The sequence below is a fragment of the Phascolarctos cinereus genome, unplaced genomic scaffold, assembly GCF_003287225.1.
Source record: "Phascolarctos cinereus isolate Bilbo 61053 unplaced genomic scaffold, phaCin_HiC Scaffold_4;HRSCAF=312, whole genome shotgun sequence".
Lineage (NCBI taxonomy): Eukaryota > Metazoa > Chordata > Mammalia > Diprotodontia > Phascolarctidae > Phascolarctos > Phascolarctos cinereus.
Window position 1 is genome coordinate 5769206 of NW_027555847.1, and position 18698 is coordinate 5787903.

General features: G+C 43.1%; 1 protein-coding gene across 4 annotated transcripts in view; it reads right to left on the reverse strand.

The window, feature by feature from the left end:
* The window catches only part of HECW1 (HECT, C2 and WW domain containing E3 ubiquitin protein ligase 1), a 317358-nt gene that overhangs the window by 180797 nt on the left and 117863 nt on the right, over positions 1 to 18698 (reverse strand). The gene's annotated exons all lie outside the window — the stretch shown is intronic.

Consider the following 18698-nt stretch of genomic DNA (forward strand, 5'->3'; position numbering starts at 1 on the left):
TCCCTTCTTCTATCTCAATTTTCTCATCTGTTAAGTGGGGACTAGGATATTTATGTTATATATCTCTTAGTGTTAGGGAGGAAAATGGTTTGTCAACTATAAAATGTTAATGTCATTATTTCCATCATCCTCATCATTCTCATCATCCTACTTCACTGAACATGCACCATGCACATGGGAAGACAAAACCCATATTTGTTGGAATGGTAGAAGGAAAATGAATAGGATGGAAGAGGAAAGGGGGATGCTATGGGTGCTCTCAAAATCCCAAGACAATAAGTAGCACCCTAGAGGGCAGTTTGGTGACATTTCTAACATGAAGCATTCTCCACTTCACTGGGGAAATTCCCCAAAGCATGACTTAGACTGAAAGTGGGTAGAATAAGAGAGGCTTGTTTCTCCCAGATGTTCCATCTGTTGAAGGAGACAATGGGGATTTCCCCAAGGGCTAGCCCATTCCTAAACCCAAAGACACACCAGTACAAGCAGGAAAGTGAAACAGTAAGCTGAGACATTCCTTTGGGAGATGCCAAAGTCACACTGACAGCTGCTTGTGCCATGGAATGAATTTAGATTTAGGAAATTGCCCTCCTCTTGTATACATGGACTGAACCAGTGAATGAAGGACATTGTGTTCAGCTGATGTGATCAGCCTTGCAAAGATAACAGCATGGGCTGGAGGTAACATCATATAAAGATTCCACACCACCAGCAGAAATGGACAGTAGCCCAAAGATAATGGGGTTTTAAGCCAGAAGACAATGGGGTCCTAGGGGCTGTCTAATCTAGTCCTTTTACTTTACAAATGGTAGCACTGACACCAAGAGATTGGAAGTGACTTGCCCAGGCACTAGAGATACAAAAATAAACATGAAACAGTCCCTGCCTTCAAAAAGCTTAGAACCTAGTCAAAGGAAACAACATGTCCACAGATGAATGAATATCTAGTATATATTGTCTGCAATTGTCTACAAAGTGAGAAAATGAATACAAGGTAGCTGGGGGAGCACACTATCCATTGGGGATCAGAAAGAGCTTCCTGAAGAAGTGCACATTTGAGCAGAGTTTTGAAGGAAACCAGAGATTTCAAGAGGTAGAGACGAAGAGTGAGAGTGTTCCAGGAATGAGGGCACATGCCTGCATGGGGAGAAGGAGGCTGGTGAATCTCTTGAGCTTGGGAGTTCTAAGCTGCAGCAGGCTAAGTTAACCGAGTATCTGCACTAAGTTTGGCCCTAATAGAATGAGGGCACTAGGCTGCCTAAGGGGGGTCAGAAACAGAGCAGGTCAAAATGCCCATGTCTGAGCAAGACTGGGACTGAGTAGCCCTTGTCATTGGGGCAGGTAGGGAGACTGAGTCTTTAAAAAAAAAAAGGCCTGGAGATTGGAGATGAAATGTACGGAATAGCAAGGCAGCCAGTGTTGCTGGCTTAGAGTGCAGGAACAGTAGCAATACCTAAGAAGATAGGAAGGGGCGAGGCAAGTGTGAAGAGTTTTAAATGTCCAACAGATGGCTTTCTATTTGATCTTGGATTTAATGTGGAACCATAGAGTTTAACTGAGTGGGAGGCTTGTGCCTTAGAAAAGCCCATTGGTTCTCTTCATCAGAACTGGGGCTTAAAATGCAAAGCCTCCCCCACCCCAAAGGCAGTGGGACAATTTTCTGCCTAGATGTCCTCTAGGTGACATTCATAATCATGCGTCTCAACTCTGTGCTCCCTTATCTCCTTCACGGAGTGTCGTCCACTGGTTCTCTAGGGGGCAGCATCCTTGTTACTCATAGAATCAGAATTGGAGGCATCTTTGAGGTTTTGAAGACTGACCTGCATCCAAACAGGAGTTCCCTAACAAGATTCTACCAGAGGCACACACACAGCCTGGGCTGGTCTCCTTTCAGTAATGGGGAGTTTACTTGTTGAAGTGATAGAGGAGTATAATGGGAGGAGTCCTGGATTTGGGACAGCAAGAAAGTAATAGCATTTGACCTGGTCTCAATTTCCTCCTCTGTAAAATGAAGGGGTCACATTAGCTGGCTCCTAACGTTCTTTCTAGCTGTAGATATCATGATTGTAAAACCCTTTTTAATGCTCAAAAGTTCTCCTGAGTTTGAGCAGAATTTTATCGTTCAGTTATTTTCAGTCATGTCCGACTCTTTATAATCCCATTTGCGTTTTTCTTGACAAAGATACTGAAGTGGCTTGTCATTTCCTTCTCCAGCTTATTTTACAGATGAGGAAACTGAGGCAGACAGGGTTAAGTGACTTGCCCAGGTCACACCACTAGTAAGTGTCTGAGGCTGGATTTGAATTCAGGTCCTCCTGACTCCAAGCTCGGTGCTCTATACATTATGCCACCTAGCTATAATTCCTGTGCTTCCTACATAATTCCCTACCTTTTTCCCATACTTAGTTTCCCTCTCTCTCTGTCTCTGTCTCTCTCTCTGTCTCTGTCTCTCTTTGTCTCTGTCTCTGTCTCTCTCTCTCTGTCTCTCTCTGTCTCTCTTTGTCTCTGTCTCTGTCTCTGTCTCTCTCTCTCTGTCTTTCTCTCTCATTTACTTGTACCCTTGTAAAATAGACTGTAAGCACCCTGAGAGTAGGGACTGTTCCCTTTCTGTTCTTCTGTCTCCAAACCCAGCCCAAACTAAGTGCTGAATCTAACTAGTTCTGGTTCTATGACGTAACCAAGAGCAAACCTTCTAAGGGACAGCCTTTCACATGTCTGTCACCAGCCCTTGTTTAGCCCATGGTCCACGGGGACCAATCATGCTGCATCAAACCGAGCCCCTCTGTACAACGTATCTGGGCCTGTCCCAAGGAAGCTGGATGTGGTCTACAAGGGGCTGGTTGAAGGTGTGGAGAAAGGTGCCCTATTTGGGGAAACCAAATGCACAAGCCATCTTCAGAAATTCTTTAAACAACAGCCTCCAGTTTTCAAAAAGGAGGGAGGAGAGAAATAGCATCTGTGTTCTTTGAAAAAATAATTTCCAGAAAAATGCAACCTGTATTTTTAGATGTGTATGATTCTGAGGATCTGGCTTTGAGTGCAACTGTTATTAAACTCCTGGACTTGGGAGTTAGGAGTAAGATTCATAGGATCAAAAACTGAGAGCTGGAAAAGCCCTTCAAAGGCACTGAGTTCGACCACCTCATTTTAGAGAGGAGGAAATGGGGCTCAAGAAGACTGCTAAGTAGGGGAGGGAAGAGTTGAGTCCACATCTGCCAGATTCCAGGTGATGCCTTATCCACTCCACTGCACTGCTCTTCTCCACTGTTGGCCTATGCAAGAGGAAACCAGCTTGCCCTCCTTGGCCCTAGAGGCTGAAAGGTCTTAATTATTAGTGTTCTCCAAAGTACAATGAGCTTCCTCCAGGGAGGGGTTGGAGGGGGGCGCTGCTAGGTTCCCCAGACCTTGATGGGCTAGGGGCATGGCTCTTCTTGGGGACACAGATCCATGGAAATGGGACAAGCACTGAGACTTTCAGAGCTCCTGCAGGGAATGCCTTTGCCACTAATTAGTTGGAGGTTTCTAGACAAGTCAGTCATGCCTTCTGGGTCATGAGATTCACTGGGGCTTTGGGTCAGTATGCCAGAGAAGAGGATACAATTTCCCAAGAACAAAAAGTGGTCAAGATGACACTGTTTTGATGTGATAGAGTTGGGGGCCAGTCACCTAAACCCTTACAATGTTCCAGGATACCTATAGGTGCAGTTAGGCAGAGCAGTGCATAGAACTGAGTTCAAATTCTGCCTCAGAAGCTAGCTCTGTGACTCTGTGCAAGTCATTTTATGTCTGGAAGCCTCAGTTTCTTGAGCTGTCATGAAGATCCAATGAGAGCCCAAGTAAAGCACTTTGCAATGAGCGAGGGACTGGATTTGAGGTGTCTGAAGTCCCTTTCAGCTCTAAATCTGTGATCCTACAGTTTGGAGGAATCAGGCAGAAGGGGTCAAGGAGTATGGGATACATTAGTCAGGGAATGAGCGAAGAACAAGTAGGAACTGTGCAGAAAGTTGTAGTGAGAAGGACCTGGAGACCTCTAGGCAGGTGGCATGGCATACCATGCTCTAATGAAACAGCTGGTGGTGCAGTAGAAAGGGCATAGGACCTGGAGTCAGGAAGACCTGAAGTCAAAGTCTGACCTGAGACACTTTCTGACTGTATGACCTTGGGCACAGTGTCCTCCTGGGCCTCAGTTTCCTCTACTATAAAATGGGGATAATAATAGCACCTACCTTGCAGAGTTGCTGTGAGGACGAAATAAGATAATATTTGCAAAGTACTTAGAAAAAGCATAGCACATAGTAGGTGCTACAGAAACTTTAGCTATTTTTATTATTATCATTATTATTGATATGGGCCAAGTCTAGGTGATTTTCAGATGACACATCCCTAGGAAAGGAGGCTGGTTCCTCACAACAGCAATTGAAGTGATCTTTTCAGAAAAACAAAGCAAGCAACCCACCCAGCTAACAGTGCTACAAACAAACCACTGGCTAACCCTTCAGTCCCTGTCCCCCTCACACACAAATCCTGGCTATCCAATATCTATAGAGCATTGATACAGACATATAGCAGTTAGAGTCATCTCTTAATATATATGTGGTCAGTGAATATAAGCAGGTAGTTTTCAAAAAAAAGTACAAGCTATCAACAATTGTACGAATGCTCTAAATCATTAAAAACAAGAAAAATGCAAATCAAAGAACATGAGTTTTCACCTTTCACCCACCAGGTTGGTAAAAATGATCAAGAAAAACATGATACATGCTGGAGGGATTGCAGGACAACAGGCACATTTATTGTTGGTGGAACTGTGCATTGGTTCCAACATTTTGGAAAACTATTCCGAATTACACTAAGTCACCAAAGTATTCATAGTTTTTGACCCAGAGATACAACTAACCAGGCATATACCCTAATGAGGTATAAAACAAACTCAAGAGTCAGATAAACAAAAATATTCATAGCAGCCCTTTTTGCAATATCAAAAGACTGAAAGGAAAATGAAAATTAATCAATAGGGGAATGAGAAATTGGATATAAAATGTAAAGGAATATTATTGCACCATAAGTAATAACAAATCTGAAAAATTCATAGAAGTTTGGGAAGACTTCTCTGCACTGATGCAGAGGGAGATGTGAAGAATCAGGAGAACAGTTTATATAATGACCATAATAATGTAAAAAAAATTTGGGAGGAATTCCGAACTCTGCTCAGTGTAAATGACCAGTTGGGAACTCTGAGGACTTGGTGGTAAAGCATGCCTTTTGAAGTGAAGTATGCATTTTCAGGTGCGATCAATGTGTTAACTTTTTTTTTTTTTCAGTGAAGGAGGGTTCAATGGTGGAATTCACTGGAAAGTGTATGATCATCTCCCATGATAGGAAAAGTGAGAGAGCATACCTAAAACATTTTTTTAAGAAATAAAAAGAATAGATTAAGAGGATTGAGGTAGGGTGGGAGAGAGATGGGAGGAAATGATAATCAGAGAAGGTTTAAGGGGACTTTTGACTTAAAAAGCATAGAGCTGGTGAAATCATGGGTGATACTGATGGGGAGAAGTGAGGTCAGACCACCCTTCTAAATAGTTCAGAGCAAGTGAAGATGCAGGTTATGGGAATTGAAGAGGGTGATACTGTGGGATAGCAGGAATGTCTGCAAGTATGAAGAAAGTGATTAGGGAGGAAAGGAAGATTGTCCTGCACTCACTGAACAAAACAGGGAGGATAGCCTAGATTGCTTCTTAACTGAGATCTGTGAATGTTTTTTAAAGATAGTTTGATAACTGTATTTCATTCTGACCAGTTTCCTTTAAATACTGTGTAATTATTTTATGTACTTACAAATATTATTCTGAGGAGTCCACAGGCTTTACCAGATGGCCAGAAAGATCTGGGCCATAAAAAAGGGTTAAGAATCTCTGCCCTAGAGGCTTACAGCAATAAACTCTGCACCAGTAATACAGATGGAGTGAACCTCAACCAAATAAAGTCTGCTGGGTAATGATAAAAAGAGCATCCAGAGGGTCCAGTGTGGGGCAAGGAGTCTGCCAGTTCTTCCCCCTGGCTCATTGTACCTGGTCAAGATAATAGGAAAAAGACAAATAGCCCTGAAAAGGGTGGCCAAGGATGAAATGTCATCCAAAAATTATGAAGTCCTCATTAGGAAACTGAGGCCCAAGGGGAACAGGTGATATTTTCCTTATTGCCACTTATCCACTCCATAATATTCAAAATAGAAAGGCAGATTAGGAAATGGACAGTGCCTGAGAACAGCAGTCAGACTGCTGGATGATGGCTTTGATATATAAAAATGGCGGACTCCTAGCCAAGGATGCAGCACATCTGAAAAAGGAATGGAAAAAACAAATGCACCATCTGTGTGAACTTTGGTGCCTCTAATATCCCACTCCTCAAAACTCCTTCAAATCCTCCTTTATTCTCTCCTCCTTTGCTGTAGTTTTGGCCAAGGAGGAGGCCCTTCTCACCCCCACCCCGTGCCCCACCAAATGAACACCTCTCCCTGTGCCCTTGATCACGTTATTCTCTTTTTCTGAAGATTACCTCTTAATGACCCCCATTGTCTCTAATTTTCAGTCTTTTCTTCTGTGTTGGCTCCTTTCCTGCTACCTACGAACATGTCCAGGTGCCTCCCATATTTAGAAAAACATGCTTTCATTTGCCCCTGCCATTCCCTCAAGTTATTATCATATATATTTTTTTGATAACGAAATGCTTAGGGAAAAAAAAACCCTGTATTCATTCATTGCTTCTACTTCCTCTTTTCTCCCTCACTTTTCAGTCCTTTGTAATGTGACTTCTGACCTCATCATTCATTTGAAGTTTCTCTCTTCAAGGTTAGCAATGATTACTTAATTCCTAAATTCAACAGCCTTTTTCCCAGTCCTCATCTTTCTGTACTTTTCTGTGCCATTCAGTGTTTTTGACCACTTACTGGTACTGTACGTCTTCTTCTTGCAGAGTTTTTGAGACACTGTTCTCTCCTCCCTCTGCTCCTACCTTCCTGACCACCCCTCAGTCTCTTTTGTTCATTTGTTATCTGTGTCTTTCCACTTTGCCTTTTTTTATGTGATATTCAGTTCATTAATCTGAAAAATACAGGAAAAATTGCAATCTGTCCTCAAGGCTCTGTCCTAACCCTTCTTCTCTTCTATATCTATACTTTCTCTCTTGATGATTTCATCTGTGCCCATGGCTTTAATGATCACCCCATGTAGATGATTCCTAGATATTATGCCTGAATGTCTCATAGGCACCTAGAATTTAACACATCCAAAACAAATCCCATTCCCTTCCCCCATAAAACTATCTTTCCTCCAAATGTGCCTGTTTCTGTGGGACCACGGAACACCATCCTTCCAGGCACTCACGTTTTCTACCTTTGACTCTTCCTTCTTCTCTATGCTCCATATCCCATCAGTTTCTAGTCTTGTTGATTCTGCCTCCTTAATCTACTCTCTCTTCACTTCTTTCTTCTCATATGGCCTAAGCCCTGCCTCTCATCACCTCTCAACAAGCTGTTGCAAAAGCCTCCTAATTGGACTTGCCCTCTGAAGGGGGAGACAAGGGTTTAACCTTATGAGGGAAGGATCATTCCATCTTAAAATTTGTAACTGGGGAAAGTAAAGGTGAGCATGGTCTGATATGCATCCTAAATTCTGGGGAGAAATTATTTCAGAGAATGTACAGGTAGGATACCATGACCTACATTCTACAGAGAGAGTCACCCAGAAAGGATGGTAAGCTTTCGAAGATCAAAATTGTAAAGATAAGAAAAGAAAATTTCAGTGAGGTAGCAAAAGGAGAGTTGTTTAAAGTAATCAGTATGACTGCACAGGGAACTCCCAATCCAACTTAGGTTTAAACAGACACGCCAATATGGTGGAAACAAACATGTGGATTGAGAGGAGAAGGAAAGTGGAAGCATGGCACAGTTTTGTCAGAATAGTGGCCAAGTTCTAAAGCTCAGAATTAGAAGACAATAACAAAGAGAGTGAAGGGCAACAAAAAGGGCATATCTGTCCTATATAGAGGAAAAGAGAAAGATCAAAGAAGGGCTATCATCACAGCACTGGATAGATGGGACTATGATCACAGGCTGCAGAGAAAAGGCAGAATGACTCAACTCTTATGCTGCTTTGTGTTCTCTGCCAAGAAGAACTATCTTTGGGCTGAAACAGAAAACACAAATATGGCCAATAGGGAATTTAAACCCATAATGAGCAAAGAGATAATATATAAGCAACTCCGTGCTCTTAATGAATTGAAGTCCCCAAGCCAAGATGAACTATATTCCTGGCAATGAAAGAAAATATTGGCCAATGCCATTTCTGAGTCACTGTCAGTGATTTTTGAAAGGGTATAGAGAGGGTGAGAAGTGCCATGAAACTGGGGAAGAGCAAATGTTGTTCCAAATTTTAAAAGGGAAGGATGGGAAGAGAAGGCAGTCAGGTCTACAAACCAGAGGTCAATGAGTTAGATTTTTGTCCCTGCAAAATGATAGAAAATATTGTCCAAGGGATGGTTAGTGAATATGTTGGAGTGGAAACAAGAATCCCAAAGCCAGTATGGCTTCTTAAGGAACAGCTCTTGCCAGGATAACTCTATTTCCCTTTTGACAATCTATCACATGGGCTGGTAGATTAGAGACTGTCCCAGACATTGTTACCTTGAGTTTTAGCAAAGCCTGTAAGCAAGGCTCTCATAATAAGTAGAGATGTAACCTAGAAGTAAGCTTAGGTGGATTTGGGATTCAGGGATTGGGCTTTTTCCATTTGGTCCCAGGGGACCAAACCAGAAGCTTGAGTGGAAAAGTTACAGAGAGGCACATTTTGACTTCATGTCAGGCAAACCTTCCTAACAATCAACACTATCCCAAAGTAGATGGGCTACCTCAGGAGGTGTGAGATTCCCTCTCCTTAGAGGTGTTCAAGCTGAGGCTGGACCACCCCTTGTTGGGTATATTAGAGTGAAGCTTCCTTTTCTTTATGTGATGACAAGAAAGCCACTGTGGCCCTTCCGCCTCTCCAATTCTGTGAGCTGGTTGAAAGGCTAGACCAGAAGAGTAATCAGTAAGGGGTTGATACCAGCTTGGAAGGTGGTCTATAATGGAGAGCTCCAAGGACTAGTGTTTGTCCCTGTGTAGTTTAACAATCTTATTGCTGACTTGGGTAAGGCATGTTGATTAAGATTCCGGATAAGAGAAAGTTGGGGGAAATGTATATGTGTTGGACAGAGGAAGCAGTATCTAAAAAACCCCTGACAGACCCGAGTGAAGAGCCAAATCTAAAGAAAAGAAAGATGAGAGGTGAATGAAGTGGATGAAGAAAACCAGTGTCAGGTGGGTGTGATGGCAAACACCTGTAATTACTGCTGGGGGAAGGTGGAGGCAACCTAAGTATTCTCAGTGGTGTGGAATCCTGTGCTTCCATTAAATCCAACCCCCTCAATAAGGGGTGCGGCTCCCAGATTGCTGAAGGAAGGTGGAACCAGCCTGGGCTACAAATGGAGAAAGTCAAAGATTCTGGACTGATCAGTGGTAGAATCAGGTCAGTGAGTGACCATTGTGCTTTCAGCCTGGAAGAAGTGGAGGGGGGATGGGAAGAGAGAGAGAGAGATGAAGGAAGGAAGAAAAAGAAAAGAAAGGAACAAAGGGTGGGAGGGAGATAGGGTGGAGCAAAAGGAAGGAAGGAATGAAGGAAGGAAGAGGTTGAAGTTCATGATGGAATGAAGGGACCAGAGGATGATAGGGAGTGATGAGAGCTCTCCCGTGCAGAAACCCTTCTTTATACCATGGCTTTCTTCCCTCTGACTGATTGCTCCCTCAGTAACCATTTACAGAATGACCTGCTCAATATTCATTATTTCATTATTCAATATTCATTAGCCCAACATTTCCTATAGCAACATTAATCAGAAGGCATTAATTGGTTGTGAATTGCCTCCAGCACTGCAGGTTAGCACTTTGGATAGTTACTCTTCTAATTGGTTAGCACCCCCCTTATAAATGCTTATCCATTCCTGGATCCGACATCAGAGCCATTCATCTTTGCAGTTGTCAACTGCAGAATGCTAGAACCATCAGGGGCTTTAGCAAGGAGTCTTCCCCCTTCCTTTTACAGAGGGGGGGGCTGAAGGTCAGGGAGAGTGAGTGACTTGCACAGGAAGTGGTGGCTGAGCCAGGCCAGGATTTGAATCTAGGACACCAGACTCCAAATCTCCTTTCCACTTACCTTCTAAAGGACCTCCCATGGCAAATTGTCCATTCGACACATATCTGAGGCCATAAGAGGTGCCTGCACTTAGCTGTCCACTAAGTAAAAGAGAATGGAAAAGCTTTGAGATGACATCCCAGAGATACAAGAGATTGCTTAGAAATGGTTCCCTTTTTCTTAAGTCTGAAAAGTTGTAAGCTATTTGGCCTCTTCTGAGCCAGGTGACAGAATCCATCACCAATTGGAGGCTCCAAATGAATTTAGTCGGTCAAGGAGCATTTGTGAAGGGCTTGTTCTGTGCCCTCCGGCGATACAAAGAAATACAAAAATAATCCCCCTCTCAAGGAGCTTACAGTTTGAAAGTGAGAGGGTACAGACCCCATCCTAGAGGAAGGGAACCTGAGGGAAGGAGCTGGCAGCTGGAGCCAGCAGGAAGAGCCTCCTGCAGAAGCCAGGATTTGAGCTGAGTTGGGTCTGAGAGACGGAGGAGGGAGTAGTGGTGGCCAGTACAAAAGCACGGGATGGGAGAGCGTTGGAAAAGCGTTCTTCCGTGGCAGAATGGGAATGTTTCGTGGGAGGAACAGCAGGAAGGCCATGGTTGCTGCTGGATTGCAGGCATGGGGGGCAAGTGTAGGAAGCTGGAATGTGAAGAAGAAAAGGGGGCACAGCCGCTGGGCAAGTGGAAATAGTGAGCTTTAGAAATGGCTTTAAAGCTGAGCGTCACGAAATTCTCTCTCCCTTCACATGCCAGAGGCTGACAAGTGTGAAGGGAGAGCACAATTTGGGACTTTTAATCTCCAACTGTGTTCTTGGAAGCAGCAGTCTAGAGGAGGGGACGCTGAGGGAGGCCAGCGGCCATACTAGGCACATATGGCAGGGCTGGGCCTAGCTCCCAAAGCCTGGGCCCACCCCAGGGATCCTCTGAGGGCAGCCTCCAGGACACAGTTCTCACTCCTCACTCTGCCCACCAAGAATTCAGAATGGCTGGAAGAGGATCCTAGCTCAGCTAGGTCCTGTGGTTGAGATGCTGCTCTCTGGTCTGTGGCCTACTTTTCTGCACTCCTTTGGCCAAACTGGTTTCCTTCCAGGTCAGCATTACATGACATCTCATCTCTTGCTTCAGGGCCTTTGCAGCGGCTGTCCCTCATGCCTGCAGTGCACTCCTTTCTCCCCTCTGCCCCTTCAGAGCTCTAACTTCTTTCAAAGCTTATGAACTACCTCCCACAGAAAGCCTTTCCTCATGGGCCCTGATTGCTCATACCCCCTCCTCCAATTGTACTGACCTGCACATATGTTATCTTTACTCCTCTGTGACCATGGTTTTCTCCTCAACAAATCTCTGAGGTCATGGTCTGTTTTGTTTTGGTTTTTGCTTCTGTATCCCCAGCACCTAGGACAGTGCCTGGCATAGAGTAGATGCTTCTTAAATATTGATAGAATAAGTGATTACTAAAGCAGAGTAAGCAGCTAGATGGTACAGTGGATAGAGCACCAGGCCTGGAGTCAGGAAGATCTGATTTCAAATCCAGCACCAGATATTTGCTAGTTGTGTGACCTTGGGCAAGTTACTTAACCCCTATTTGCCTCAGAGTTCCTCAAGTGTAAAATGGGGACACACTGGAGAAGGAAATGGCAAACCACTCCAGTATCTTTTCCAAGAAAATTGCATGGACAAAATCCACGGGGTCACATAGAGCCAGACATGACTAAACTACTGAACAAAGCAGGGTGGGCTCCAGTTGGAACCTATAAATCAGGGGAGAAATGCATGAGATGGCCACAAAAGCAGAATTCGTTTAAAACACAAAATCAAGTCCTATGTAGGAAGGATCCTCTTTTCCCCAGTCTCCTCCTGAATTGAATGCCTGAGGCAAAGTATGGTCCTTGAGCCCAAATATAAATCTTACTTAGGCAGGCTCAGAGGGAGAACCAGGCTCACATTTCCCCTCGAGCATCTACTTAAAGCTTGGTTTGAATGATTAAGGAACAGCTCATCCCATCTGTGAACAGTAAAAATGGAGCTTCTCCTTCTCCTAGCTGATGATTATCAGCAGAGGCTTTTTCTTTCTCCATTTGTTAGCAGAGCCATTAAAAGGCTGGGAAAAAGAAGGGAGCAGAAACTCCAGACAGTCAACTTTATTACTTCTTGGCATCTTTGGTACCTTTGTATATACACATTGTGCACATTGTCTCCCATGGTACGATGTGAGCTCCTCAAGGGCAGGAACTGGCTCACTTTTGTCTTTGTTGGTTTAAAAACTGATGAACTGAAGCTTGAAACTCTTGGCTAAAGAGAGCACTAGTATTCATCATAGTACTTCACACACGGACTGGATGGCCACAAAAAATCAAGAGCTGGCTTGGTGTGACTCGGTCAACAAGAATTGTTAATCTTTTTCTGCTAAGGGAGGCATGATCATGATCCAAGCAAGTCTTCCATCTACCCCCCCCCCCCACACACACATACACACCTGCTTATGAGTCATTTTCTTGCAAGAGACTTTTAGATATTTCAGAGGATCTTTCCTTTTTAGACACTCTCTCCCAACATGGCACTTATGATGGTAACATACTAAACCTTCATTTGTTTCTTCTCCTTGCATTGGGATTTTGTGAATATTGAGCGCTGGGCGTTTTGCTCCATCTGTTCAGTAATAAATCCATTGCTCAATAAATGTTTTCTAAAAATAGTCAATGAAGCAGGAGCAACTCCCTTAGCTGAAAGGACTGGACCTCCATATGGATGTGCAGAGTAGCCAAGAATTGTTAATTACTAAACCCACAGAAGACTTGGCCTTTAAAAAGAAAATGAAAATGATTTACTCTTTAGGATGCAGAAAATCAATCCCTTCAGTCTTAAGTGTTGAACAAAATTTAAATAAACAGAGATGCTGGCTCTACATAAGATCATAAGACCATAGATTTAGAGGTGGAAGAGACCATGGGAGAGGGCACAAAAAAGGTCCATGGAAAGGTAATGGGACGTGATGGTTAGTATGCCCAATTTGAGGTCAAGAAGACCTTGGCCTGAATCTGCCTCTTACACTAGTTCTGTGGCCATGAGCAAGTACATGAATCTCCCTGGGCCTCAGTTTCCTCATATATAAAAAGGAAATAATCGCACTCATAGCCCCCCATCTCCTAGAGGGCTTGTGAAATTCAAAGGTGATCAAAGTACCCTAGAACTGCAGTGGAACCTCCAAAGTCACCTATTTCACCTCACTCATTTTACGGATGAAGAAGCTGAGGTTCAGAGAAGTAATTTAGCCAAGGTAAGCATCAAAGGTGGGATTTGGACCTAGGTCCTTGGAATCCTGAGCCAGTGTTCTTTTCACTGTACCCCAATTCCTTCCTATTGATGCAATCATATATGATATGGGAGATAGTCAATGCATGCCACCTCCATATGGATCAGTAAAGTCTAATAGATGTTAGACACCATTTCCATGGTAGTTGTTCCATGCCAACCTTTTTACTATTAATAATAATAAGTTTGAATTTATATATTGCTTTAAAGTTTACAAAATCCTTATGATTATTACCTCATTTGATACTCACAACAACTCTGGGGGGGGGTAGATGCTATTATTATCCCCATTTTACAGATGAAGAGACCGAGGCAGACAGAGGCAAAATGATTTGCCCAGGGACATACAGTAAATGTCCAAGGCTGAATTTAAACTCAGGTCTTTCTGACTCCACATCCAGCACTCTGGGCATGGTAACACCAGCCTGGTTTTGGGTGGGGAACCTGTTGCCTTCAGGCCACATATGGCCTTTTAGGTCCTTAAGTGTGTGGCCTGAAGGCTGCAGGTTCCCAACCCCAACTCCTGGTCTAGCTCTTGAATAGGGAAGCTCAGGCCATTTGTTTTATTCCTGAAGGTCACCAAGGTCTGTTATTCTTATTCACACTTTTTGGGGGAGTGGAAGGGGAAGAAAATGTTGAGACCTATGATCTCGCTAATGTAGGGAGGTCCTAGTGTGCTTACTTCCTCTACCCATTTAGGTCCGTACTTCTCTGCAACTCATAGTGTTAGAGAAATGCCCACGGCAAAGAAAGGTAAGATGCCTTCCCTGGGCTTGAGGCTAGCTGGACTGGGTCAGAGACTCCATATGAGCCCAAACTCTTGACTTTAGGTTCAGATCTCTATTCAATATGTGCCTACATTTATTTATGCCTAACGTTGTAAAATTACAGCAAACTTTTAAAAGTTTTTAGCAATGGCATTCTGGAAGATTGTGAGAATGGGCTGTGATGTCAGGAAAGGTTCTTTTTCACCCAGTCTCTTCTTGGATTTTCTCCTTTCTTCATTCATGCTATCTTTTCTGCTTTCATTTTCTTTCTTTCTTTCTTTCTTTCTTTCTTTCTTTCTTTCTTTCTTTCTTTCTTTCTTTCTTTCTTTCTTTCTTTCTTTCTTTCCTTCTTTCTTTCCTTCTTTCTTTCCTTCTTTCTTTCCTTCTTTCTTTCCTTCTTTCTTTCTTTCTTTCTTTCTTTCTTTCTTTCTTTCTTTCTTTCTTTCTTTCTTTCTTTCTTCTTTCTTTCTTTTTCTTCTTTTTTTCTTTCTTTCTTTCTTTCTTCCTTCCTTCCTTCCTTTCCTTCCTTCCTTCCTTCCTTCCTTCCTTCCTTCCTTCCTTCCTTCCTTCCTTCCTTCCTTCCTTCCTTCTTCTTCCTTCCTTCCTTTCTTTCTTTTCTTTCTTTCTTCTTTCTTTCTTTCTTTTCTCTTCTTTCTTTCTTTCTTTCTTTCTTTCTTTCTTTCTTTCTTTCTTTATCTGTGTTTTCATAATTCACTGAAATCCAATCGGGGCATTTTGTCTAGGACTTTCCCCTGGGTATGGCCTTGTGGCACACAGCTGCCTAAAGGGTCAGACATAATTCCCCAGCTCTGACCCTGCCGTGGAATGCAATGTCTTATTCTCTGAAATAATGTCTGGCTCTCATTGTGCAGAATCGTGAAGAGGAAGGTCCTTCTGAAGAAGGGGGTGTGTGAGAAATTCTACAGAAACAAGCATGTAGCCTTCATGGACCTGTCATGAGTATGGCCTCAACTCATCCCTCTCTCCACTGCTCCCAGGTAGACTTCAAAGTACATTCTCGTCCCAGAGCACCAGCCCTGGAGTCAGGAGGACCTGAGTTCAAATCCAGCCTCAGACACTTGACACAAGCTGTGTGGCCCTGGAGAAGTCACTTAACACCTACTGCCTCACCAAAACAACAACAAAAACATATATTCATGGGGCAGCTAGGTGGTGCAGTGGATAGAGCACCAGCCTGGATTCAGGAGGACCTGAGTTCAAATCTGGCCTCAGACACATAACACTTACTAGCTGTGTAACCCTGGGCAAGTCACTTAACCTCATTGCCTATCCTAAAAATAAAATAAAACCAAAAAATATATATATTATTATCCTGAAAAAATATATGTATGTATATATATGTATGTGTATGTGTGTATATATATATAGAGTGTGTGTGTGTGTGTATGTGTGTGTGAAGATAGAGGTATCCTGGGTGGTCTTGCACACCAAACAGATCTGCCAAGGTCTCACATCAGAACAGGAGTGGAAGAGTGCCTGCCTGAAAGCAGGAGCAGGGCTGACCACCCTTAGTCATTATATGGCAGATGGGAAGGGCTTTGTTATTTGGATGCTGGGAAATTTGGAGAACATCTGCATAAAGACAATGGAGTAGATCTACATTGAGCAGCTTGGGGGGGGGGGCACCACAGTGGACAGTGTCCTGGCCTGGAGTCAGAAAGCTGTTATTGTTTAGTCATTTCAATTGTGTCTGACTGTTCAGGACCTCATTTAGGATATTTTTTTGGCAAAAATACTGGAGTGATTTACCATTTCCTTCTTCAGCTCATTTTATAGATGATAAAACTGAAGAAAATAGGATTAAATGACTTGACTAGGGTCACACAGCTAATAAGTGTCTGAGGCCAGATACGAACTCAGGCCTTCCTGCCTCTATCTACTGCACCACCTAGCCACCTAGTTGCCCCTGGGAGTCAAAAAGACTTGAGTTCAAATTTGGCTTTAGAAACCAGCTATGTGATCCTGGGCAAGTTATTTAATCTGTTTGTCTCAGTTTCCTCATCTGTAAAATGGTGATCATAATATCACCTACCTCCCAGGATTGCTGTGAGAATCAAATGAGATAATGTTTTAAAGCACTTTATATTAATAGGAATGTAAATGTGTAGCCTATATCAGATTGTGCACCATCTTGGGGAGGGTGGTGGGGAGGAAGGGGAAAAAAATTTTAAACTCAAAAACATATGGAAGTGATTGTTGATAAATCAAAATAAATTATTAAAATTTAAAGCACTTTATAAATGCTAGCTATCACTGTTGTTGCTGTTAGAGGTTTAAGGGTAATGGACTGAAGGCCACCGTAGCCCTACACCAGCAGCTCCTGATGGCTTTTGTTTAATGAACTCCTTTCATCAATAATAACAACATGTTATGAACTCCCAGGGTAATTTAATGTAGAGCTCACAAAAGTCTTTCCAATTATTACCAACTTAATGTGCCTCTGTTGCTTGAACTCCTTGGATCATTGGACTAATGAACATTGGAGCAGTTGGAGAATCCTTAAATGAGAAGCACCAGCCTAGACCATACAAGGAAGAGATCTACCACCACCCAGCCAATGGAGGCTTGACAAGAGGGTCAGCACAGGCCCAGGGAGGCAGGATGAGATTACTCAAAGGTAAGTACTTTGCCTTCCCATAATCCCCACAAATTAGGATGTGGCTTGTAACTTGTGTGTGAAATTTTCTCCATGGGGAGGAAATGAGTGACAGGGCTCCCAGAAAGGAAACTTGATCTAGCCTCCTTCTGCTGGCTCTCCAGGGTTAGCAGAGACTTCCAGCCACCCAAAGGGGCTGAATAGCAGAAGCCAGAAAGGCACCAGGACAAAAGCTAAGAGATTGCATTGACAATAGCCAAGAGCCAGGACCATGTTTCTTAGATCCTCACCTGACATACCTTAGCCAGTCTGGCTTGGAGAAATTGACAAATTTCAGTCCCTCTAATGGCTCTCACACTGATTAGTATCAAAGTTTGCTTTATATGAAGACCTTTCATGTCGGGGTAGAGAAAACAGAGCTTTCTCTATGAAAATTAAATTGTGAATGTTATATCCCACCCTCTTCCCTTTCTTGCCTTATCTGCAGGTCAGTATTCATATTGTTATTTTAAAAATAATAATCTTGCTAACAAATCCTCCATAAAGGAATATGGTAGACACACTGGCACTCCCCTGCAGAGCACCTTCTTAGCGACATTCATGAAAATATCACCTCAGTGGTGACCCTTCTCACCACCTCATTGTTTTTTCTTAATTGATAAGAAGATATGCCATTATCAGGAAAGCACAATTGAATGAATGTTACTCATGCACCCATACATGCTGATGGACAATATTTTGTCAGATGGTGGCAAATTAATGTACAGTATGTGATTTTTTTTTTTTTGCTAGGTCATCATGGTGACATGTAATACCAATGAGAGGAAAGAAGAAGGCCAGTGGAATTTCTGGTCAAAAAAAGTCTTGGATTCCAGATTTAATGCTGCCAAATAAGAAGGGTGTGTGTGTGTGTGGTGTGTGTGTGTGTGTGTGTGTGTGTGCGCGCACGCGCGTGCATGAATACATGCACGCATAGAATACATACATGCATACATGTATTTAATAACAATGCCACCTTTTTTCCCTACAATAAAATCACATACTGTACTTAAAGTAAGCCCAGCTCAAACAATGCTGTTAGATACAACAGTGTGGGTATCATCATATGTCTGTCCATGGTAAGAAGCTTGTTTGGGCCAATGCTTCTACCATCTTGATCACCCCAAAGGGAGCTTCAGAACCAAGAATTTTTCCCCTTCTACTCTGAGACAAAGGCTGATGATGACCCCAGGGCCCCCACACATGTCTTTCTCTTTTCTTATGAAATAATGAAGCCAAATTTTCAAGGAGACTAGGCCAGTCACCCAATAAAAGCCTTTACCTTGAAAGCAATGAGAAGTTTTTTTTTTTTTAATTGAAAATGAATAAACAAATTTCCCTCACTGGGCAAAGTCAGGAGTTATCCATTGCTTGGGTTCTTGCTCTGGATCCTGGGGCTCTTGTTCTGCTCTGCATTACTGATAACTGAGCCTACTACCTGTGCAATATTGGCCCCAGTGCGTTGGAGGGAGAACCAGAACAGGCCAACGTGTCATGACTCCTGTGTTGAGGTTTCTACTTTCTTGGTGACATCAATGGGTGCAAGGCAGTCTTGAGACTCTGGTGCTCAGAAACAACTGACTTAATGAGACTCTCAAAGCCCTGATATTGAGAAAGAGTTGACTCCCTTGGGACCATGAAACCCTAGAACTGTCAATACCAGCAGGACCATTAGTGGTATGAGGAATTGAAAAAGGGATTGTTCTTGGGATGGGGCACAGGGAGATAAGCCGTAAAAA